Source organism: Carettochelys insculpta, chromosome 13 (genome assembly GCF_033958435.1).
Source record: "Carettochelys insculpta isolate YL-2023 chromosome 13, ASM3395843v1, whole genome shotgun sequence".
Lineage (NCBI taxonomy): Eukaryota > Metazoa > Chordata > Testudines > Carettochelyidae > Carettochelys > Carettochelys insculpta.
The window spans coordinates 40,257,179-40,283,317 of record NC_134149.1 but is presented as its reverse complement, the minus strand read 5'-3'; the positions used below and the strand labels follow the sequence as shown (position 1 = coordinate 40,283,317).

The window sequence follows — 26,139 nt, the reverse complement described above, 5'->3', positions numbered from 1 at the left end:
AAACACCTGCCCACTGTTGTGAGGAAAGACGCAAGCCAATCTCACTCCTAACCTATCAACAGCATCTACTATTTCCCTTTGGTAACTTGCCTGAAAAAGGAAGAAGACTGCTTGTACCGTCATGGTCACCTTCCACCATCAAAAACTGTAGAGTATTATTTGGTGTTAAATGACTTGCTTAAGTTTTCCACATGGTGTAGGATTGGGAATAGAATCCAAGTTTCCAGACTCTTGGTCCTTTTATCTTATCAAGATTACCAGCCTTGATATATTTGAAAAGTATTTTTTCCAATGGAGAAAGACATATTACAGAGTCCTCTGTTTCTGTTTCTAAATATAAATATGACGAAGTGAGTCTTACCCACAAAAGCTCATTAACTAATAAATAAAATGGTTAGTCTTTAAGGTGCTACAGAACTGCTTGTTTTTTTGTGAAGGTACAGACTAACATGGCTATCCCCCTAATGCAGAAGCGAGTCAAAGAAGGTTACAAGGATATTAGCTATCAGCCATAGGTGCTAAACAACAGTATAATCACTAGTGAAAAACAACCAAGACTTTCTCAGAAAAAATGCTTGACACTGGATCATCATAGGGCTGAAAAACACTGTAAAAAAGCAAAAGCCCCTTATGAATGTTAATTAGCTAAGTTTGAGAACCCTCACAAGTTGGCTGGGTACAATCTTCACATTACTAATAGGTAAATTGATCCAGATGGATTATGAGCCTGATTCCACTCAGTAAGTGAATAATAATGCTGGAAATAGAGCACAGGAGACACAACTTTCAGCCCTATGATCTTACCACTCAATCACACTACCTCAAAGTAGGTATTATTCTCTCTGATGAGGTAAAGCATTCAGAATAAATTACGGGAATTAAAGAGATTCACTCTGTGCAAAACATGTTTTCTGTGCAGAAATACTATACATTAGAATTAAATTGCATCTAGTTCTACTGCACCTACTTCAGGAAAGTTGTATCAAATCTGTCCACTGCAGTTAGTTTTTATGACAGAACTAATACAGTGAAATAAACAGTGTCATTGGTGAGAGGAATGTCAAGCTGCTTTTGAATTGGCTAAACAGCAACGGATGTCCTCAAGGATTATATTGCATTATGACCCTGCACTGCCAATCTGTTTAGCTACTGATGCTTCACCATATGCGGTCAGAGCAGCAATTTCTCACATAATGCCAAATGACCTAGAAAAGCCTGTAGCATTTGCATTGCGAATGCCTTCTAATGTAGCAAAGAATTAAGCACAGATGGAGAAGCTTTAACTTATATATTTGGATGTAGTGTCATTAAATTACTACATTTCACTACTCTATACCTTGGTGATTGCCAAAGAGTAGAAAGCCCTCCTGGGTAGATGTGCCACATATACATGGAGAGTTTATTTAATTGAACTCAGTAGGGAGACACAAAGTTTCCAACACCACCTCCAGACTCAGAATGTTTCACTTCTTATTGACAGTCATATCTGATAGAAATTAACATAACTTGATAGGCCAGGAATGGTTACCAGGGAAAGGGAAATAGATTGGGGTACAAAGAGGCATACATTCATCTTCAATAAAAATCATTTTAACCAAATAACACAATGTAGTGACATATGTATCTCAAGGTGAAAGAATATTGTTACTTGTAACAAGTCTCATTTTAGTCAAGAAAATTAACAGTAAGGTATTATTTCAAGCTCATGGATTTTTCTCTTTTTCCACACTAATTCTGCTTGCCATTTAATTTCATACTGAGAATCTGTAATGCAGTGTGTCTATTAAGAGACAATGTAATTTATCTTTTCCTCGGTGGGCAACACAGGAGCAAAGAGGAACGGGGCTGGACAGCCCAGTTCTGCGTAAGATAGAGCACCCTCAACTTGCATTAAATAGAGTTGCCCAGTAATTCAGAGGATGAGACTTTTCTTCTTTTGGTTACAAGGTAAAGGCTATATACTTATCCATGCCGAGAGATTATTTACTGTGAAATTAAATACCACAAGATTTACATTTCAGAGAACAGAAAAAAGTTAACTTAAGCAAACAAACAAACCTCCTCCAGATGAGAAATGAGAAACTGGAACATTTCAAGGACGAATATGCTCTCAGTCAGGACCTGGACCTGCACAGCTTACATGCTGAAAGCTCTTGGTGTCAAAGGAAGCACTGGGCTATAAATACCCAGACTGCAGGTACTGGGCATGAACTGTGAAGAAGAGAAGCATTGAAGGTTAATAGATTTTACTGATATTTTTTATGCTTCATTTCTGTAAGATTAATTTCTCAATCTCTTATCATTCAGACTTAAAAAATTGCACATTAAACCTACAGATTCAACATGACAAATCAGCACATTTTTTTTACCTACTAATTAAGAAATGACAATATGTAATGACATTGTATAGAAACCACTTCTTTGGCGGACATGGATGATTCCATCTGAAGGAATATGATCAACTGTGAGAGACAAATAAATGTCAAGAGAAAACACAAAGGAAGAGAGGAAGGGGAGAAAGCAATGTGGGGAAGGACTAGTAGATCAACAGGTTAATCAACTGAAGTAGCACTTTCCTAATATGACATGTTAGAGAATCTTAAATTAGCACTAACGGCACAAGGGGATCTGGGTGGAGAAGTCCAAAAAACTGGAAGAAGGCAATTTCAATGTGTTTACAAGACTGTCAATGAGAGCCAAGTCAAATGATAAAGTAGATCTGATTTGATTTTATAGACAATTAAAGGTGAATGTTCAGCACAGTGTGCAAGGAAAAAGGTGCCGAAGCGTCATTAACAATAATGGGAGTGGTGACTCTGCTTCAGCATGCAATGTGATGAAAATGTAACAATTTACAGATGCCAAAAGGAGTGTTGCCAAAATGAAAATGTAATCAAGGCTTAACACCGGGAAGGAGGCACTTGAGCTATGCCAGGTGAGCAGAACACCTGAAAGAAAAAGAATCCCCTAAGAGCTCAGACACTTTTGTTTTTTGGGGATTATTCTTCAACAAATTCATTGTCTGCTTCAGTTTTTGCACCAAACCCTACACTTCAGGTATGGGCTGAGAGCCCTACCACTCCTGTCCCCCGCGGACACACCACGATGCAATGAGACAATTTCTTTTGTCTTCACCTCCCAGTATAGGGTGGCAACCTACTCCCCACCACTATCATGGTGCACTGGTAAGGTCATCAGCCTCACCACAAGTCACTGCTTCCACCAGTAGCCAAAGGGCACAAAGTTTGGTTTCCAGCACTTTTTCCCTCAGGATAAAGGACAAACTTATTCTCCACTCAATAGGCTACAAGGTGCTTGATTTCTAAAGTTCATCTCTCTAACTATGTACCTCATTTCCTCTCATAAGAACTAAATGGCCAAGCCACAGAGTTTGGAAAAGATGCAAACATTTCCCAATGAACTTGCCATCAAAGGTGTAAAATGGGGGATCTGTAGCCACACATGTTCCTAACAGAGACAGAACTGGTAGTGGCACTTGGTGTTCCTGACATCCAGTCCCATGAGCATTACACTGTCTGTCTACCCACTGCCTGATGCAATCTCACTCATCTTTTCCTGTTGCCCAGTACTGGGTACTGACATATCCTTTCTGAACAATGTATCTGCTGCTTTCCTACCACTTCCAAATGCAGTGGCCTCATTTTACCCTCTCTCATCACTAATTTCTTTTGTTCAGGACATATATCATAATATTCTTAACTCTCATTTTTGTGCAGACCTTCTCCATACAATCCTGTCCTAAAAAAGTTAAGAATATACCTTCTTAATTCTGCACTTCCAGAATCCCAGCCTTATAGGACATCACAAATATTTTGCACACATACATGCATGTTTTGTAAGGCAGGGCAAGGGTAGATAGTTTATTCTAGCCTAGTCTCAAATCCTTATCTCCCTAATAAGCATCATGTAGCGTGATTGTGTCTGTAATACATTCTACATGATTTTTGAAACAAGAAAGAACAAAAAGTACTTGGCATCATGGAGTTAATCTTTGCTTTCTCCTGTCTGAAATGTGTTTTTGTCATCTGCATTTATGCATTTTTATCTTGCATTCTTACCCATGAATGAGCGCTACTTATAGGTAAATTCCCCTGTATGCTCCTGAAATAAGTCAGCTGAACACTGCACTGCGTACTACAGGTGAAATAATATTGTCTTAAAGCTACTTGAGGTAGATCATGATTGATGGGAATATCATAGACTATGTAATTAGCCACAAGCAGTGTCTAATAAACTGTCTACTGTGTCTTTTTATTTCTTGGAAATGAAAATTCAAAGTAGTTAGACTGCATGCATGTCAAAGAGGAACAGGATTTTAGAACATATGTACCTAAATTGTTCACACAACTTGCTTACCCATGTGTAAGTAGATGCACGAACTAGTGACTATACAAGCATATACAATGAATACCTTTTTGCATGTACAATCACCCTTCTTCATATGAAGTTATGTACTTTGGCCAGTGAAATTACTTGTTTACTTCACATGCAACTTGTACACTAATTCTGAAAGTGTTGACAGTACTGTAGATGCTCATTTACTTTTGGTGACTGATAATGTTTAAATGCATAAGTTAATTAGATACTGTACTAGCATGCTTATAGATTATTAGAAAGTTTTCTCAACCATCAATAATTGTGAGCAATACAGAAAAGGTGTTATTCACACGGCTGATGTCAGATAATGTCCCCAATTTATGCAAAGAGTGCAATCAATTCTTTGCTCAGCTGGTGATTAAGGGAGGGACTATAAAAGTTTAAGTTTCACCTATTTTGGCTAATTTAGACACTTTTTCAGAATTTTTGGTGCCCAAGGTTTGACTATACTACCACCTGTAATTTTGCTACCAATGGTGGGGGTCATAATAACAGTGAAATATGAGATCTAAGTTGATACAGACTTTCAGACCACTCAGTGAATAATGAATATGACATACAAGGTAGATGAAGAAATACATATCTGGCCTACCTTCCATTGACTTCTGCCAGTTGCTCAACAACAGAGGCAATTCAAACCAATGTCATTATTATGGTTGTGATTAAATATGGCCACACATCCAGACAACCCACTGTTAACTGAACATTGCTGATTACAATAATAAAAAAAATACAAACACTAATTTAACTTATCTTCAAAAAGGAATTGAAATAGCATTCTCTCCTAACTTACACTTCATTTCCAACACAAATTAGAGAAATGGAGAATAGCTGAATAACAACAGAGAAAAACAAACCAAACAAGCAGTCAGGTAGCACTTTAAAGACTAACAAAATAATTTATTATATCATGAGCTTTCGTGGGACAGACCCACTTCTTCGGATCATAGCCGTACCAGAACAGACTCAATATATAAAGCACAGAGGTACAAAAATTGTAATCAAAGTTGGCAAATCAGAAGAACAGAGGGGCGGCTGGAGGGTGTGGGGTGGGGAAGTCAAGAGTTAGATAAAACAAAGTACTTAAAAGAGCCCTTATAATGGTTTGAACGAGGACAGCAATTACCTGGCCCATTATAAAGACCTCTGTGCTTTATATATTGAGTCTGTTTTGGTATGGCTATGATCTGAAGAAGTTTGTCTGTCCCATGAAAGCTCATCACCAAATAAATTATTTTGTTAGTCTTTAAAGTGCTACTTGACTGTTTTTTTGTTTTGATAGAATACAGACTAACACAGCTATCTCTCTGTCACTAGAGAAAAACAAGTCATGGTTTACATTAACCATCTTTCATATATACAGAACCATAACCCAAACAAATCATACCTATTAAGTGGCTTTCTCATTTTCCCCCAGAATCCTACTTTATCACCAAGTACATTGTGGATTTCACATGTTATCCATGTATCAATTAAGTGTGGTACAAAATACTATCTAGACATTAAACTTGATAGAACAACTTAATTACTTGCCCAAGTTTCTTGATTTAAGAATGCGCACCAACAGCCTCTCCTCATTTCTGCAGCAGAAATACAGATGCTTATAGCACTAGGTGAGAGCAGATAGGGAATTGGTGAATCTCGGTGGAACCTAGAGCTGAAACTTCAGTGCCAAAGTGTGGGGTTTAAAAACCAAGCACTTTTATTGGTCTGGGCCTTAGTTCTTTCTGACTTGGGACTAAAGCCATCTGTACTTTGTCTGACACGTTCGGAGTCCCTTTGTATCACCTTCCTGTCAGTTAGCTGCACCAGGCTCTTTCTGTTTAATGGAACTGGAAGGGATCCCGAGTCTAGTCCCCAGCCCTCATTGCAGGATCTATCACCATCCCTCACAGATTTTTTTTTTTAAGTCTATTTGCCCCAGATCCCTAAATGGCTCCCTCAAGGATTGAGGTGACAACTCTGAGTTTTGCAGTCCAATGCACACCACTGACCTACCTCCATCTCCTAAGCTACCCTGCTTATCAGGGAGCAGCTAAAGTGACCCTGGGGGGATATGACCCCACAACCTCTGAATCACTAGCCTTACCTCACACAAATCACCAGAGCTTAGCATACGACCTCACGTTCCTTCGTGCTACAGAGCCACACACTCCCTGAAACATGGTTTGGCTGTCCCTTCATCCTGAGGGAAGAATGGCTGGGACAAATTTTAGTGATGCAGTGGGCTGCCCAGTCAGGTGTCACTTGACTTTGACCCTTGAGTTGCCTTTGACCTGAGAATCTTCTGCCTGCAGAACCAAATGTGCACATTGGACCTGGTTAGAGGTTTTTTCAGTTTTACTGAAATCATGAGGGTTCTCACTGAAATTTTGGAATTGAACTGATTTGGTATTTGAAACTTATTATGTAAGAGACAGAAAAATTCCATCAACTTGAGTGTTAGGCCTCTTCATCCAGCCATTCACTTCTGTTCTCAGATCCAATAAGACAATGGAAAAGTTTATACCAATCAACAGCGCTAAAAGAAAGTGTGAGTCTTCTGGGATATTTATACTACACTCAACAACATTGTATCTGAGTACCTTGCATAATTATAAAATTCAGAATTCCCTCCTATTCCTGACCTTGAAGGTATTGCTTGTTTATCATTGTAGAAAAGGTGATCAGAAGCGTGTTTTATATTTTGCTTCTTTTTCCTTCAAAGAGATGTAGACAACCTCTCTTAGGAGGACCCCAGATGAACTTACCTTTCATGCAGTCAGAATGGACATGTATCAGCATCACAGGAAGTGGCAGATTCAGTTCAGTGCAAAGCAGAGCTGGGTGATTTTTTCTGTTTTAATTCATTGCATTTCACTCAGAAATGCATTGTTCTAGACTCTGAAATTCATTGTGGTAGGTGAAACATTTTGAAAGTTGAAAGTTGAATTTTATCCATTATGAAATATTTACTCTTGATTTTAAATTTGACCCATTTAAAAAGAAATACAAGCAACAAAGCCTGGAAAGTAACAAAAGTGGCTGAATGAAAATGAGTAGTTAAAAATAGTTCTGAGTTACACCAAAAAAATTCAGTCAATTCAAATTGAATTTAAGCTTTTGGGTCAAAGGGGGAAAATAAGAAATGCTTTTGTTGAAGTAAACTCCCAGACTTGGCCTCTGATTGCCTCTGAATGTAGGTTGTTGTATAAACATTCAACAGGGCAAAAAAAATTAATCAACTATAATCTGTATAAAAATAGTCCAGAACATAAATGGTCTCAAACATAATTTGGGTATTTGACCAGAATTCTACTAGAGTTTGATGGTTTCCATAAGCATTAATCCTTCTGGTGCAGATTCAATTTGAACTGATTTCCAAAACTGATACGAGATGGGGCTATCACACTGCAGATAATGATGTTGTTGTTTCTCTCTCACTCACTCACTCACCAACACCGGCTACGTCTACACGTGAAGCCTACATCGAAATAGCTTATTTCGATGTAGCAACATCGAAATAGGCTATTTCGATGAATAACGTCTACACGTCCTCCAGGGCTGGCAACATCGATGTTCAACTTCGACGTTGTGCGGCACCACATCAAAATAGGCGCTGCGAGGGAACGTCTACACGCCAAAGTAGCACACATCGAAATAAGGGTGCCAGGCACAGCTGCAGACAGGGTCACAGGGCGGACTCAACAGCAAGCCGCTCCCTTAAAGGGCCCCTCCCAGACACAGTTGCACTAAACAACACAAAATACACAGAGCTGACAACTGGTTGCAGACCCTGTGCCTGCAGCATGCATCCTCAGCTGCCGCAGCAGCCGCCAGAAGCCCTGGGCTAAGGGCTGCTGCCCACGGTGACCATAGAGCCCTGCAGGGGCTCGACAGAGAGCGTCTCTCAACCCCTCAGCTGATGGTCGCCATGGCGGACCCCGCTATTTCGAAGTTGCAGGATGCGCAACGACTACACAGTCCCTACTTCGACGTTCAACGTCAAAGTAGGGTGCTATTCCTATCCCCTCATGGGGTTAGCGACTTCGACGTCTCGCCGCCTAACGTCAAAGTTAACTTCGAAATAGCGCCCGGCGTGTGTAGCCGTGACGGGCGCTATTTCGAAGTTAGTGCCGCTACTTCGAAGTAGCATGCACATGTAGACATGGCTACCCTCTGTCTCTCATGCATCTTCATCCTTCATGAAGCTCAAATATTCAAAAATTTATAAGTGCTTTTTGATCAAAGCCAGAGAAAGATGCAGACATGTAAGACATGAGAATTATGGATAAGTAGTTTAATGTCTGAGCAAGAGAAACTGATTATGTTTCTTAGCCTAGTAAATTGGACAGTGAATAATAATGAAGAGTGACCCTCATTTGCGGATTTTGACTTAATTCAATGTCTTCCAAAGACAAAGAAGAAATGGAAATATGAGAACATTCTTTCTAAACCTGCAAGCAGTTTGTCACCAAGGCAGAAACCTCTTGGGAGACTGACTTTTTCATATGATTTGATGCTGTAATTGTAAAAGGATCTGAAATGACTTTTTTTTTCATTTATCCTTTAAATTGCCACTACAGTATAGAGGATGCCTGAAACGTACTGTATGATGTGATTGAATTATAAGGGTTATGTCTACTTTCAATAAAACTATTCTACCTGACAACCACTCTATGGCAATGGCTTATGAAGCTCCTTGTTTCCCAAGTATAGTTATTCAGAATTCTAACAGGGAGTCAGCGACAGCATCTGCTACACCATGTGCTGACCTGACAAGTATTAATGGTAAGAAAAACAATCACACTCCTGTTCAAGACATCAGGCTCAGGTTTATGCTAGAATTAAGAATGTCAGTACTACAAAAAAGTTGAGTTTGTTTTTAATAAAGATTTGTGGTTTAGTATAATGTATTCATTTTGTTTGTTTTCTTTTTATGCTGTGTCTACAAAACAGTGAGAAGCATCCTTTCTTGCAAATTCCTATTAATATTTTGCTAACCAAGAGGATGGATTGAAAAAAAAATAGAACACTCTCTCATGTGAAAACCGTGGCAATTTAATTTCACAGTTTTTACACTTTGTTATCTAACACCATATTACAAAAAAAAGCATACAGTAAATCAAACTTGGATCAAAACAAAAGGCTTGAAATTCAAAACCCAGAAAAGTTAGCATTTGTACATTTCTTAGGAGCTAAGATGCAAAACATTTTTTTTCAAGAAGCAGTATCAGCATACGTCTTGCACAGTAAGAAACATGAAGTAACTCGAGAGGGGTGCAAAGTTCATGGTGGCACTCTCAAGGAAGTAGAGTAATAATAAGTGTGAAACTTTGTCCAAACTCATTAAGGGTTTTGGTTTTTTTTTTTTCAAATAAGGAAATGACTTAGTAACCTCAGTTTTTTGGTGGAGTGTTTATAGTAGAAGCAATGCAAAAGTCAGTGATTTCTCATTGCTCAGCCCTCAAACCAGGCAACTGGGTGGTTTTGGCAGAGATTCAAATTTAAAAACTTAAAATTTTATACTCAAACCTTAAAATGAAGGTGTATGAAATATAACCAATGAGAAAAATTAATAAATTGCTCTGTACGCAACATATTGAGAAGTGAAATTCAGCCATTTAAAATCTAAATGGACAAGACTGTGGTGAATTAAAAATTAATCCAGAAGCTATGATGAAATAATATCATAGGAAATAGTTGGAGCATCCTTTACACTCCTGTGAAGTATTGATACATCTAAGTCAGGGGATAAATCGAGGCAAAATTGAACCTAAAGTATTTAATAGCCCTGATGGTGTTTTATAATAAAAAGATCCACATCTTGGCTGCAAGATATAGAGTAGTTTTTTCTCACCTGGAAAAATTTAATCCTAGTCTTGTATTAGTTGACTCTTCTTCACACAATTGATCATTCTAGGTCTGTCTCTAAATGGCATTTTTTCAGGTGCAAATACAGACCAAAAATGATATAAGTGAGAACAGAATTTGCCTCTAAATATATTTCAAAACATATATCAGCTACTTTGTGATCTAATTTATGACTGCTGGGAGAAACAGAGAATTTCAGATACCTGAGAGAAAAAAGGCAAACTGCAATAACCAAGGTTACTGAGACCTTATTGGTTTTATACATTGAAGTACAATAAGGAAACTGCAAAAAATTGAAAAGATTTGACTTAAAACCAAAACTCACACTTGTTTGTAAGAGGATTTACAACCTCTGTTCTCCTCAGGTGACTTTTGGTCATCCATACAAAGTGGTAGACTTCCCAAATACCACAGGCTAGTCATTTGACAAGTCCCTCAGCAGGCTAAGCAGAGCCAAAGTATTTCAGCTTGATAACAGTCTCTCAAAAACAATGAGAAGTCTTGTGTCACCTTATAGACTAACAGAATTTTTGGAGTATAAGCTTTCATGGACAAAGACCCACTTCACCTGATGCAATGGAATGGAAATTCTGAGGTAGGTTTAATTATACAGGCTCTTGAAAAGAAGGGAGTACCAATGAAGAGGAAGGCCAGAGCTGACAAGGTCAATTCAGTCAGGGAGGATGTGGCCCTCTTCTAACAACTGATGTGGAGCTGTGAACACCAAGGCTGTTTCTACACATTCTACTTTCTCTGAAAGTGGCATGCCAATAAACGGCCTGAAATATGCTAATGAGGCATGGATGTAAATACCCGGCGCCTCATTAGCATAGGGCACATGATTTGGAGTCTGGAAGAAGCTCTTCCAGACTCCAAAACGGTATGTAGAGGTGTGGCCCCGGGGGATCTTCCAGAAGGAGGAAAGGAAGAAGGAGCCTCCAGAAGGAGGATTTCCTTCTGGAGGATCTGCCAGAGGCTGCACCTCTACAGACTCTTTTGGAGTCCGGAAGAACTTCTTCTGGACTCCAAATCATGTGACCCTATGCTAATGAGGGACCGGGAATTTATATCCATGCCTCATTAGCATATTTTGGGCCATTTAGTGACATGTGTAGAAATGGCCCAAGAGAGGAGAAACTGCTTTTGAAGTTGGCCAGCCACTCCTAGTCTTTGTTCAATCCTTGATTGATGGTGTCAAATTTGTAAATGAATTGTAGCTCTGCAGTTTCTCTTTGGAGCCTGTTTTTGAAGGTTTTTGTCGCAGGATGGCTACTTTTAAATCTGCTACTAAATCTGTCCAGGGAGACTGAAGTGTACTTCTACAGGATTTTGTGTGTTGCCATTGCTAATATTTGATTTGTGTCCAGTTATTCTTTTGCACAGAGACTGACGAGTTTGGCCAATGCATATGGCAGAGGAACATTGTTAATATATGATGGCCTATATTACATTAGTAAATGTGCAGGTATATGAGCCCTTACGGTGTGGTTGATGTGATTAGGTCCTGTGATAGTGTCATTGGTGTAGATACGTGGGCAGAGATGGCACCAAGGCTTGTTGCAGGGATTGGTTCCTGGGTTAGAGTTACTGTGGTGCAGTGTGTAGCTGCTGGTGAGGATTTGTTTAAGGTTGGCGGGCTGTCTGTAGGTGAGGACAGGCCTGCCTCCCAAGGTCTGTGAGAGTGAGGGATCATTGTCCAGGATGGGTTGTAGATTACTGATGATGCACTGGAAAGATTTTAGCTGGGGACTGTATGGGATGGCCAGTGGTGTTCTGTTATGTTCCTTGTCAGGCCTGTCTTGTAGCAAGTGGCTTCTGGGTACGTGTCTGACTCTGTCAGTCTGTTTCCTCATTTCCTCAACAGTTTCTCCTCTCTTGGTGTTCACACTTCCACATCAGTTGCTGGAAGAGGGCCACATCCTGCCAGATTGAATTGACCTTGCCAACTCTGGCCTCCCTCTGGATGGGTACTCCATTCTTTCATGAGCCTCTATAATTAGACCTGCCTCTGGAATCTCCATTCCAATGCATCAAACCAAGGTGGTCTTTGCCCACAAAAGTTTATGCTCCAAAAATTCTGTCATTCTATAAGGTGCCTTCTTTCTGTTTTTGTGAATACTGACTAACACAGCTACCCCCTCTAACACTCTCTCAGTGCTCAGTAATATGTAGCATAATGAGCACAGGGCTCACTGGAATTTTTAGAGTATCAGACAGTTGTGGGTCTGGAGCAAATCATGCATACAACTCTGCAGGCAGTTTGGAAAAGGGAACAGTGAAGTTTATCAAGAGTAAGACAAATTTATCTGACACTACAGTGAGAGAATATTGGCTGGGCCAGGAAGCCGGCCTACACTCACCAGACATAAGCCTCCCCTTCAGGATGAGTGCAGGGCACAGTCACATTTCAACCCCTCATCCTCTACCTCCTCAGAGACTCAAAAGCTGATGGGAGGTCTCAACAGGTCACATCCCTGAGTCATACTTTGTGGATGGGAACCAACCTGCTTCATGGGAGTCAGGACCTTGCCCCCAACAAATGTCTGTTCCCACTCCACGCACACGCATGCATGCAGTGGACTGATATTGGGTTTTAGTGGATTTTGTGTCCCTCCACTACCTCGAAATTATACATCCCTGGTCTGCAGCTATTGTTCTTCCTTACAGCTCCTGAGTTGCTCACATGCACTCCAATCCAGAGGCCAGACACTAACATGCCCTCACAAACCCCACAGTGCCTATCAGCCTCACACTCCCCACAGTGCCTCCTCAGCCCAGAAACCCACCAGATCTCTTACCACATCTCTGGCCAGGGAAATACCTTTAGAACCTTTAATTTCCTGTATTCTACAGCATTTTGGACTAGATGGTCACAGGGGTTCTTTCTGGCACAGAATCCATGAAAAACTCCAGTCTGCTTTTGTGTGATTCTGCAGACAGCACACCCACCCAAAAACTGCTTCCATATTTATTCACTTTCAAATATTTTGCCATAGTACATTGTTCTGCAGGACAGCAGGTGGTTTATATGGACAACATGGCTGACACCTCTGAACTTTCTCCTGAGACATATGCCATTTGTATTGAAAAAATGGATGGAAGAAAACAGGATGCTAATAATTCCACCCAACAGGCTCAGTTCTTCAAGTGAGCCATCCAGGCACATGGGTCTTGTAGCATTAGATCTCTCCTGAGCGTTTCTAGTTTCTGCACCTGCTCTCTGTCTATCTTTAATCATGTTAATATACCCGCCCTTTCCCTGTTGACTTCAATGTCTTGTGATGCATGTTGTGCAAATGTTTCTCTGTGCTTATTTTTCAAGTGGCTTCTTAGAGCAGACTTTCCCCTGAGTGTGCTTTCTCTTTCTTTACTGGTCCTCTTTTCTATACAAACAACAGATTGCTTTGCTGCTGTCCTTTAGATTTAAAGAGAGGAAAAATCCCACACCACAGATGTCTGTTTTCTTTTTCATGCTTCTTGGGAAAGTTGAATAACTCAATTCTTCTTCACAGGATGCGAATTCCAGACTTTTACATTCTGGAGCTCCTTATTTGTGTTCACTATCCCCTAGAACTCTCATTCTCAGTGCAGATCTCTTCGGCCAGGTCTACACTATGGGAGAAAATCAATGTAAGATATGCAACTCCATCTGTGTGAATTGCATAGCTGGAGTCAATGTGCCTCACATCAATTTTCTGCACTGTTCCTACAGCAGGAGGAGTACTGGGGTATAATGGGGGTGTTCTCAGCATTCAATTTAGCAAGTCCTTACCAGCCTCGTTAAAATGAACCCCAGAAGATCAACCTCTTCAGTGTCAACTCTGCAATAAATGTGGATAAATCCTTAGTTACATGAGAAAATAAGCTGCAGATAACCCATTATCAGGCTGCTCATAAAAAAAAATCTCACAAGAAGTTTGGACGCATAAACAAAGCATGTGCTCTAGGTTTGTTTTTTTGTGATTCTGTCACCCTAGGAACAATTGTACTACTCTGTGGTCCAGGACAGATTTTTGCTCTTGGGGGAATTCCTCAACACTGCATAAGGTGGAATTTGCACAAATGAATGGTGTGGATTCAGAATTTCCTTTCTCCCCAAAGCTGTGTCCACACGGGCACAAATCTTCGAAATAGCCATATTTCAAAGATTACTAATGAGGCACTGAGCTGAATATTCAGCGCCTCATTAGCATTAGGATGCTTCCGGCCGCGGCATGTCCAAAGCCCCACTTTTGAAAGTGTGCGGCTCGGCGTGGTTACACGGGGGTCCTTTTCGAAAGGACCCGCCCCTTTCAAAATCCCCTTACAGGCTCAGAACAGAAGAAGCGGCGCTAGCTACCACCTTGCTGCTGGAGCTCAGCACTGGGACGGAGCCCACGACTGCCACCGGCTCAGGGAAGCCCTGCAGCTCAGCAGCTGTCGCAGGCTCCCGGTCCTTGCTCGAAGCTGGCCGCAGACAGTGAGGCACTCCCTGGCACGAGGCGTTGCCGAGCGGTGGCTACTTGAGCACTCTGGATGCCGGCCGTGCTCCGCTCCGTGCCGCCAGCCCTGAAAGTGTTTCGCAGCTGGGGCCCATCGCTGCCCGTGACAGAGGAGACATGCCCCCCCTTTGACTGCGCTCAGCACCGTGGTGGTGTTCAGTGGCTGGGGATGCCTGAGGGCGCTGTGGCCTGGCTGGTGCCAGCAGGCCTCGCCCGGTTGGTGCTTGCACGGGGCGGGAGAGAGAGGTAACCTGGCTGGGGTTCAGCACATCCTTTTGGTGCTCTCAGGAAAAGGTGGTGTGGGAAAAAGCACCATCTCCACTGAGCTGGCTTTGGCTTTTCAGCAGGCTGGAAAGAAGGTGGGGAAACTAGATGTGGACCTATGTGGCCCCAGCATCCCTCGAATGCTCAAACTCCAGGGCAAGGGGGTGCACCAGTGTGACAGTGGGTGGGTGCCTGTCTTCGTGGACCAAGACAAAGCATCTCCCTCGTGTCAATTGGCTCCTTGCTGGAGAAGCCAGACGATGCTGTGGTGTGGAGAGGACCCAAGAAAAATGCTTTGATAAAGCAATTTATCTCGGACGTGACCTGGGGAGAACTTGACTTCCTTATTGTGGATACGCCTCCAGGGACCTCAGATGAGCACATCTCCACAGTGGAATCCCTTCGCCCATACATGCCCCTAGGGGCAGTCTTGGTCACAACACCACGGGCGGTGTCTGTGGGGGATGTCAGGCAAGAGCTGACATTCTGTAAGAAGACAGGCATACGAGTGATTGGGATCACAGAGAACATGAGTGGTTTCATCTGCCCGCACTGTTTGGAGTGCACAATTATCTTTTCCAATCTTTATGGGATTTTGAATATTCAATTCAGTGCCTCATTAGTAATCTTCGAAATGGCCATGAGCATGGTTATTGCGAAGATTTGTGCCCGTGTAGACATACCCCAAAAGAAATGGCATGAGATGCTGCTGGCTGCCACTAGGGCCACTGGACCTAGCAGAGCCCATCTTGCACATAGAAAACACTGCTGGGGGAGGGAGCTAGAGGATTCATGGCAGCTGCGGTTCCCAGCATGCCCTGAGGGAAGAAGACAGTGGCATGCAGGAAGTTTCATGCAATTGGGACCAAACATCAGCCTGTTTCTTCTTCTGTATTCTTGCCAGCAAGTTACAGAAGTATGGCTTGGAAGAATGGAATATCAGGTGGATAAAACAAGGCCTAGATTCTAGAGCTCAATCGGTATTGATCTAGTTGGCATCCAGTATCAGGCTGATTGCTCCAGGAGTCATTCTTTGGGCTGGTTTTGTTCAACATATTCATTAATGGTCTGGATGTTAGGAGAATTGCGTCATCAGCGTGTTTGCAGATGACACAAAGCAGCGGGGAGAGTTAGACATGCTAGAGGATAGGAATAAGATCTAGAGTGACCTAGACAAATTGAAGGATTGGGTCAAAAGAAATCTAATAAGATTTGAGAAGGACAAGTGCAGAGTCCTGCACTTAGGACACAAGTATTCCATGCACTGCTATAGGCTGGGGATTGATTGGCTAAGCAGCCATTCCGCAGAAAATAACCTAAGCATTACAGGGGATGAGGAAGTGGATATAAGAGTGTGCCCTTGGTACCAAGAAGGCAAATGGCATTTTGAGCTGCATTCTTAAGTGCACTGCCAGCAGATCAAGGAAAGGGATTATTCCTCTGTGTTCAGCAGTGGTGAGGCCACATCTGAAGTATTGTATCCTGTTTTGGACCTTTTGCTATGAAAAGGATATGAATAAACCGATGAGAGTGCAGCAGAAGGCAGTGAAACTCATTGGGGTTAGGGCACATGACTTATAAAGACGGACTGAGGGAATTAGGCTTATTTAGTCTGCAGAAGAGAAGAATGGCAAGGGAATCTGGTAGCATCCTTCAACTATCAGAAGGGATTCCAAAGAAGATGGAGCTGAGCTAATGTCACTTGTGGCAGATGACAGAACATGAAGCAATGGTCTCAAGTTGCAGTAGGAAAGGTGTAAGTTGCATATTAGTAAAAAAAACTGTTTCACTAGGAGGGTGGTGAAGCACTGGAATGGGTTGCCTGTGGGGGTGGTGGAATCTTCATCCTGAGAGGTTAAGGCCAGGTTTGACAAAGCCCTGGCTGGAATGATTTAGTTGGAGTTGGCCCTGCCTTGCGCTTTTGGTTGGCCTAGATGACCTCCTGAGGTTTCTTCCAACCCTGCTTTTCTATGATTCTATGTTACTGTTATAATTTTATACAATGAAGAAATCTGAGAAAAGCCAAAGTTGCTGATGGATAATTTTGCACAAAGAATAAAAAATGAAACTAACAACTTTTTCAGTAAGATGTATTTACTTGGCTCTCCTGTTCACGTGGTATTTCTACTCTTAGGGGAAATACCGGAAATCTCCAAAGAAAGCTGTTTTTTTGAGTTCCCGCGCAAGTTTTCAAAACCAAATGAGGACAAATAAACTGTAGTCACACATCTGTACAAGAATTCTCTTCCTAACTCATCCTGAGACTCTCTGGAGATTCACACATTGCTACTTTATTACTTCAACTTTTCCCAGCTTAAAGATGGGAAAGGCCCTAGAGGAGTCTTTTTCTTTTGATTTATAAAAGGTGTTGCTCCAGTTACCAGGCACCAGTCTGTGCTCTGGGCACCCTGATAATAAATTAACAACCTCATACATTATTCACCGTAACAAAGTAGAGACAGTTCTCTTTGATGGAGTGAACAAAGCAAGTAATGCTTCTCCTCAGAGCACCTAAGCAACACATGAATATGTCCCTCTGAGCCCCTCCTTCCCAAATGCCAAGGAGTGGGGACATAATATGAGTGGAAGTTTAACAACTACAGGCTTTAGTGGACTAAGGAAGGATGAGCATGGAGTTCCAGTTAAAGGTTAAAAGCTCCATCTTAAAGCATGAGGGGAACTTGAAACATAATTAAGCACCTACACTTGTTGTAGTAGGGCATTAGGTGAAAGGCACTCACAAAGGTAACGACTTCATAAAACATTTATGGCTTTTATCTTTAATGGTGGAGAACAAACAGCTATCAGTGGGCAAGACGCCCTCCAGAAGAGGGAGCTCTGGAGGCTGGAAGAGCTAATTCACAAGTGACCAGCAGGAGGTACCACAGTGATGAGTCACACCCAGTTACATGCTGTAAAAAAATTAAGTAACCTGAGAAAGTCCTGATCAAAAAAAATCACAACTGCATCTCTGGGGTGTTGTCACAGTCAACTGTTCAAATTCATGAAGCATTTTAGGGCGCAAAAGGAACTCTAGGTAGGATGTTGCAAAACATTACATACCTGCTGATCCCTCTGATCTGCCAGGGTTGATGAACTGGCAAACACCAGTGTTATAATGACCTCCACTAAATGAAATATGAAAACCAATATTGGGCAGGCTCCTCTGTGGCTTTAAAGCAATTTCTCAGGAAGTCACTCTTGATGATGCATCTGTAAGACAGATATGTCCCTCACTTCTTTCTACGAACAATACAAACCATTCCTGAAAGAAGGATGACCTGGAGTGCAATGCAATAGCAGTCAAAGGCTATATGCACATGCTTAACTTTAATTATGCGAGGTCCAAACGCAGAGTCACAGGATAAGGTACCTTGAGAGGTTATCAAGTCCAGTTCTCTGCACTCATCACAGGACCAAGCATTATCCTAGATCAGCTCTGACAGGTGTTTGTCTAACCTTGGGGTCAGCAAGCTTTCCAAGGTGGAGTGCCAAAATTTGACCTTTTAACCTCTATGTATGGTTCAAGTGCTGCTGATACTTTTTAAAGTCTCTAATAGCTCTATTTACAACAGCTTCATTAATGAGTAAAGATGCAGAGTTTTACTCTTTAGGTGGTTAGTAGCATTAGCTAGTGTTTTTTAATATACAAGCAAGCTTTGAGCAAGCTGATGCTGATAAAAATCCCAACTTGCATGCTGACAAAAATCAGCTTGTGTGCCACTCTTGGCACCCATGCCCGGGTTTGCTGACCTGTTCTTAAAAATCTTTAACTCCATAACTTCCACAGGCAATTTATTCCAGTGCTTAACCACTCTGAAATTTAGGAAGTTTTTCCTAATGTCTAACACAAACCTCACTTGCTGCAATTTAAGCCCATTGTTTCTTGTCCTATCATCAGAGGTTAAGGAAAATAATTTTTCTACTCCTCCCTTGTAACCTTTTGGGTACTTGAAAGCAGTTATTGTGTCACCTTTCAATTTTCTCTTTTCCAGCCTGAGCAAACCCAGTTCTTTCAATCTTCACATATGGGTCATGTTTTCTAGACCTTTAATAATTTTTGTTCTTCTCTGGGGACAACATGTGTTCTACCACCCAGGTTTTGCCGCCCTCCCTACAGTTTCACTCAGCATAGTTTTACCAATTCATTCCTCTTTGCTTTACAGGTTTGTGTGAAGGTTTGACACACAGACAATGAAGTAGTAACATGACTAGGCAGAGACAAAGAGAACAACTCTCACAACCTGGGACCTAGAATGCAAGTAGAGAGGCAGACGTCAGCATCAGGATACATCTGCCCATTTGAAAAAGGAAAGGAGTGGGGACCCAGAGTGATCACTGAAGAGCTTAGGTGGAAGGGGAAGGGACAGAGAATTTTCAGGACGTAGTAGGAGATGAGCAGTCTAGCACTGGTAAAGGCTCGTTCCCAAGATATCTAAGGTAAAATGTGATAGGATCTAAAGATTTGGTAGGAGAGGGGATTTGTGGGAATTAAAAGTGTTGCTAATGCATATGCAGAAAAACAGCTCTATTTTTAAATCTTGACCACACTAGTGGAGCATTTTGATTCCCTAGAATCAAATCTCTAGCTCTGACAATCATTCTGATTTTTACTGTATATCATCAGTGTGCAGGAAATGTTAGACAGCAGCTCTGTAAAACAATGGATTACCCTGCCAATAAGAATTAATCCTGTTCTGAGAAAGTCACTTCTAGCAACAAATAGGTATCATGTTTCATTTTCTTTGCTTTCCAAGCCAATGTTCCCTCTTATCTTTTCTATCCATGTGTGGATTTTTTTTCCCCATCAATCTGTGGAATAATTTTGTTACATGTATGTGGGAATGTGCACCATCGACAGAAACAAAATCTTGCCTGTGGGTGCTCAGCTAATCAGCTGGGTGGCATTTGAATCTTTCCTGAGAAGCCGCACAGCATGCAGCTCACAGGGAACACTGCTTCCCCACAGAAACTGAAACCAAGCATATTAATTATTGTCAGATATGTTGGTTCTGCTCTGTGCTGGGAACAGAAACTGAGTTTGCACAAGTAGAAAAACAATTAAAATATGTGAGCAGTTTTTAGTCACTATTGTCCTTGACCATAGTTCAACTAGTAACCTAGAGGTAATATTTCTATTTCTCCCCATTTGTCAATTCTGTGTGAGCCAACCAGATCATCTGGGGACATGTTATTTCAATTCAAATCTTCAAATTAAACTCTTCCTCTTTGCTGTTTCCTATCACCTCTTCTCTGCCACCATTTGCAATTCTTGTAACAGCTTTATATTTTTAAATGGTTGACAAAGATGATTAAAACAGTTTAAGGTCTATAAATTTCAACTGCAAAATCCCCGCCATTCATCTCCTACAATAACTGTACATATTTTTCTGCTCCCATTTCATTTTTTTTTCTTTGGCTTTTTCTTTTTCCATAGAGGTATTTCACAAGAAAGTTATCCCATAAAAGTAGTAATGGGATCTCAGAATATTCACTTGTTCAAAGACATTTCAGGTATTTCGGTGCCAATATACTTCTAATTTGGCACATTAAAAATATTGAATAACCTGTCAGAAACAGCTGTGAATGTGACAGGAAGGAGAGCTTCAGGATGACGGTTTCAAATCGCTGAAAGGATGGTACAAGAAGTTTCATTTTTCAATTATTTTTCTCTGGCAGCTCTATAACCAGAGTCTTCCCGTTTTTCAGAGAATTTTTCATAATGCCTTTTCTTCTACAAAAGAAGTCAATGTCTTAGTCAATTTCCAATTTCAACACCCTTAACAGCCATTGACTTTTTTGAAAAACAAAAGCTTATTTAAACCTCTGGCTATGATTTCTCAAGTTAGTAAAGCTGTGGTCAGCAGCCCACACCACAAAAATAGCATTTCTGCTTTAGTACCCTCTAACCACTTGGCCATCAGATGCATCTGCAGGCCCTGTCTTCTTTTGTCTCTCTGCTCACTGTGAAATGTTGGGTCAGGGAGGTAAGAAATATCAGAATTTCCTTTTTATTATCAGTCATTCTGTACCCCTGGGATTTCAGGAACATTAGTTACCAGCCACACGCTTGCTATAGAGGAAGACAAGGCAAATGTCAGAAATAGATGAAGTGATAGAATAAAAAGCTGGTAAAGTGCTTTGATGGCAAAGGTTATGCAAGCATGAAGGAACACTCTTACACTGCCCATGAGTGGGGAAGAAGGGCCTTTAAAAGTGCAATTTAATGGCCAAAAAAGAAGTCATGAGCTGACCAAAAGTATCTAGATCATACCGTCCTTCTGTTGGGTTGTGAACTACAATATTGACAGAGTGCATAATGCTGATCTTCTTTCAGCTGAAACAATTGGGCATAAGACAAGTCACACAAATATTTATCTGAGTGACTGGGAGTGAAGTTCAGGTTGAAGAATCTGTTCAAGGTACAGGCCTTTAAAAGGGCACATTTTCTAAGCCCAGCACTATTTCAGTGATTTTAAATGACTTACTGTTCATTAATGGTCTCAGACATACTGTGGTGGGCACTTTCAAGACACACAAGTGGGAATGGTCCCAGTTCCCAGGAACCCATATTCTAAATCAGACAACAGATACACATGGTCAGGTCAGAAAAGAGGAGCAAATTGAATGTTCTATACACATTAGTAAAATCCATTATAACCAATACAGCAGAAGTGCTATTTTTTCATGACAAATTTAAGAAATGGGGAGAGAGTAGAGGGCTTGTGGATGAATTCAGGGAGGGTGATCCATACATTGGAGTTACCTATCTAATGCCTGATAAAAACGATGAATCTGTCAAGGTTAGCATAATTGAATTCTGGTTTGCTGCGGCACTGACTATAGTAGATTAACATTTCATCTCTCTTTTTTTTTTTCTCTCTTAGGCCATCAGAGTTTCTATTCCTTTTTCACTGGCACCAGAGCTCAGTGCAAGTAAGGGTAATAAGAAAGAAGATGTCAACACTGTGCAATCAAAGTCCTCTTCAATTCCTGGGTGTCTGGCTGCATAAATTTTAAATCTAAAGCTTGCGTGCAACAGTATGAGGCAAGCGCCAGGCAGTGGACATCTGATGATTCTGGCCTGTCTAACATCACATTCCCCTTTTCGGAGCACGTGGACAAATATTCTCTTTTATAAAGGCGCTTCACTTTATCACCAAAGTTTCCTCAGTGCAGCTGGAGCTGAATCATTGCTATACTGTATCCCTACAATCATCTACAAGCCTCAGACTCATTTTAAGCTTCCATTTTCTCATATTCTCACACGGTAGCCAAATCAAAGAAAAAAGACACATTACAATGCCAGTGGAAGCTATGCTGGATGAGGGTTGGTGTGAAGCACTATGTTGAACCAAGTTATATTGTATCATATTATTGAATTATGGCTGGCATGCTTGCAGTCACAGTCACTGTATCTAATGCATTATTTGGTAAAATGCTTTGATATATTCTAGCATGAGCATTAGAAGTTTCACCTTCATGCAAAGCCTATTGCATACAAATATTCTAATTTCCCAGTGCTAAGATTCTAGGTTTTTGTTTTAAAAACATTCATTTTCTTCCAAATATTAAACTCAGTCTGCAAAACCTTACTCCATGTTCTGTTCATTCCTATATGTAACACCATTCTCTTCAAAGGACTATATTCTAGAGATAATACTTTGCAGAATCAATTTATAAACATATTCAAAGGGGAAAACCACAGAAAGCCAACCTTTAATTTAGGTTGCCAAGGAGGTTGCTTTGCTTATTCCCTCATTTTCTACATTGGACCCTCAACTGTGAGAATGTCAAACTTGTTAATTAATTCCTTTCCCCATTAAGATGACATGGCAAACAAACAAAAGGAAAAATCTTGCATATGGGCCAAAACATCAAAGACACAGTTTGCTTGCTGACCAAAGACTTGGCAGTTAAAAACTTTTAAAAGATGAGCTAAGAATGTCCATAAAGCTGATCGTCAGTCTAATTTTCTAAAACCAACTGTCAGCTGACTCACCCGCCCATATCAGGTTGGTTAAAGCAGACCAGAAGTGCAGCAACCTAATTCATCTTAATTTTGTGACTGCAGCAGATTATGCCTTGCTATATCACACAGATGGGCAGTTTTTCTAACATATTAGGTTTTGTGTCTGAAATTTAATATTTTTATTGAACAAAATTACATAAAAATTAAAACAAATCATCCCAAATATACTCTCAAATGACCCCACGGAATAATTTTGAAGGGTGTTTATAAATTTTTAAGCAATGTTTACTTCTGAAACATACAATTGCTTTTGACGTTTCTTTGATGTATATTGAATTTTATCTATTTTTATTGTATTATGGAAGATACCTGGTTCATGCATTGGCATCCGTTTGATGTACTGAGTTCTCTGTATAAATTCTGTTATCCATCATGGCGAAAGCCAGATAAATAAATATCTACAGAACAGAAAATATGTGCAGCACATCACAGGTAAATTCAGTCACTTGCTCATGTATAATAGAGAGCAAAATTCTGACGTTGAAAACAATTCTGAACACAATTCCACAGGATTCCCTGATATCTGTATCCTTGGATTTACAAGTATCATTTATATTAATGGCATTTTGGTTTAATTTTCCTCTGATTAATATGAAACGTTAGATTATACCACACTTTACATACAGTACCATCTGGGCTAAACCCTCTTACTGGTGAGGTTGAATAAGATTTAATACACAGCATAATACAACTAATGCAGTCCAAATGGTGGAGTTAATACCAACACCTCCATAATTCCCCTATGTAACATTATATAAAGATAATATAGTTTAATGCAGTTGTTCCCCTCCTGGGTCTGTGAGGGTATTGCATCAGCGCTGTGGAAAAAAAATGTTTTAAATAAATTGCAAAGTTACAATAAATTCTTACGTTAAATTAAATGTCTTCCAATAATGTTACTAATTACTGTCCAGAAATCTATGTTGTGATTTCCTTTTTCATTTAAAGAAGCGTATATAGCCTCTACAAGTGGCTTTGATGGGGGTCCAGGAATGGTTTGTGGGGATGATTGGGGGTCCACATGAGTGAAAAGGATGGGAACTATTGGTCTAATGTATGGGATGACCTTATTTCAAATTCTTTTTCCAAAATCTTCCTCCCCTTTTTATCCCCTCAACAAACAGTAGTTAGCATGAAACAAGTTTATCACTGGTACAGGAACCATGTCATGATAGTTGAAGTTAATGTAGTTTAAAGACAAACTATGTAATAATTGGAAATGCCTCTGCTGTGTGGGAGGAGTAAATCCATGAGCTGGTTATGACCATGAACATGCACCCAGTGTATTGCTGCTTTGTACTTGGCAGGAATAGTGGGCTCGGGCAGCATCACGAAGTTTCATTGATTACAAAATCACAAGTCCATGAGGGGGAAAAAGATTTTTTTTCATTCAGAGAAGTATTTGTAGATTATATTAGCCAAATATTTCAAGACTACAGATTATTTCATCTACCTAAGATTACAGAAATTTTAACATACTACTCAAGGTGATCTTGCAACACAAGGGGACTTGGACACTCATGTGTAGCTCAAAGACTTCACGTAAATGGACATCAGGATCGACACCCACCACAGGCCCTGGAGCAATTTGGGAGTGGGGGCCTGGCTCTGCACCCTGGAAGGGGCAAGATTAAGCATGGAATGAGTGGGGCCTATGACAGTCAGCCCTCAGCACCACCCAGATCATGGTGCTGCCCCCACCCGTACTCATGTGCAGTATCACTGCCACAACAGTTCAAAGAGGCCTGGATCTCAGGCCACCACTGCCATCCCTGTGAAAGTAGCAGGGGTGAAGTCTGGAGTTCCAGACCCCTTTGAAATACTGGACTACTATGCAACTTCCCCCTTTGCTGCACCCTCCATCAGCATCTCTGTAAATGGATAACTCTTTCTGTTCAACAACTCCCTATAGAAACAGTCTGGCTAGTGAAAAAATACAGGACAAGACACTTCCAGAGATTTTGCTTAGATAAAGTTTATCAGATTTTGCTGCTCTGTTTTAAACTTGAAACATTTCTGTATCTGCTAAATCAATTTTTTTTAATTAAGTTCTAGGAGCAAGTCCAACAACTTGTGCTACACAAGTAATCCAAAGTATTTAAATGCAGCTGTTTGAGTGAGTAAGAACCTGTGAATAACGGTTTGCAAACTCGGGTCCTTAATTGCAATATATCCTAACTTCTTGCATCTCTGAATACAAAGTTATTTACTATTTTGTATGCAGATTCAATGAGAGACATCTAGATGAAATCACCTATGCCTGCAATTATTTTTCTATGCACATAAGCAAAAGAATCTCAAGCTTTGAAATTCTGGACCCAAGTATTGCAAAGAAAGCTTTAGTCACTTAAATTCAGTATTTAAGTAAATTTTTAGAGGAAAAAGAAATAGAATATTTTGGTCATATCTGGAATGAATTTGTGAATACGTATTTTAATGTCTAATCTCTTACCACTTGACTCATTTTCCCTTACTGATCTTTTAAATATTAAACATTATTTTGAATAATCAATTTCTTTAAATTATTTTTTTAGGCAACAATACAAATAGGTCTTTTTCAGTTTAGGACAGATCATATAACCTAATTTCCATTGTTTTCTGAATATGCTTTTTTGGTAGCTTAGAAAGCAAGGAAGAATTTCTCTTAGGTAATCAAGAAACAGAGGAAATGTTATATACAACTTATATACAAGAAACTCTATAGAGCTGAGATTTTAAATAAATTCTTAAGTCATTTTTTTAACTGTGCTCTTTAAAAAATCCACCCTTTATAAAAATGTTCTTATATAATTGCTTAATTAAAAACATAGGCTGTGTCTCCGCGAGCCACTTCTTCTGGAAGTGGCATGTGAATGAACTAACCGGAAGATGCTAATGAGACATGGATGCAAATTTTCCACACCTCATTAGCATATTGACTAATATGGAAGAAGCTCTTCTGGAATCCAAAGTACATGTGGAGATGCGTGGCCCACAGGGATCTTCCGGAAGGAAACCCTCCTTCTGGAAGACCCCACGGGCAACATATCTGCCCTTGTACTTTGGAGTCCAGAAGAGCTTCTTCCAGACTCCAAACTACATGCTGATGTGTTAATGAGGCATGGAAAATTT

General features: G+C 40.5%; 1 pseudogene; it reads left to right on the top strand.

Moving 5' to 3' along the window:
• Positions 1 to 13,288: 13,288 nt before the first annotated feature.
• LOC142020380 (cytosolic Fe-S cluster assembly factor NUBP2 pseudogene) lies at positions 13,289 to 22,009 on the top strand (annotated as a pseudogene).
• The last annotated feature ends 4,130 nt before the right edge of the window (positions 22,010 to 26,139 follow it).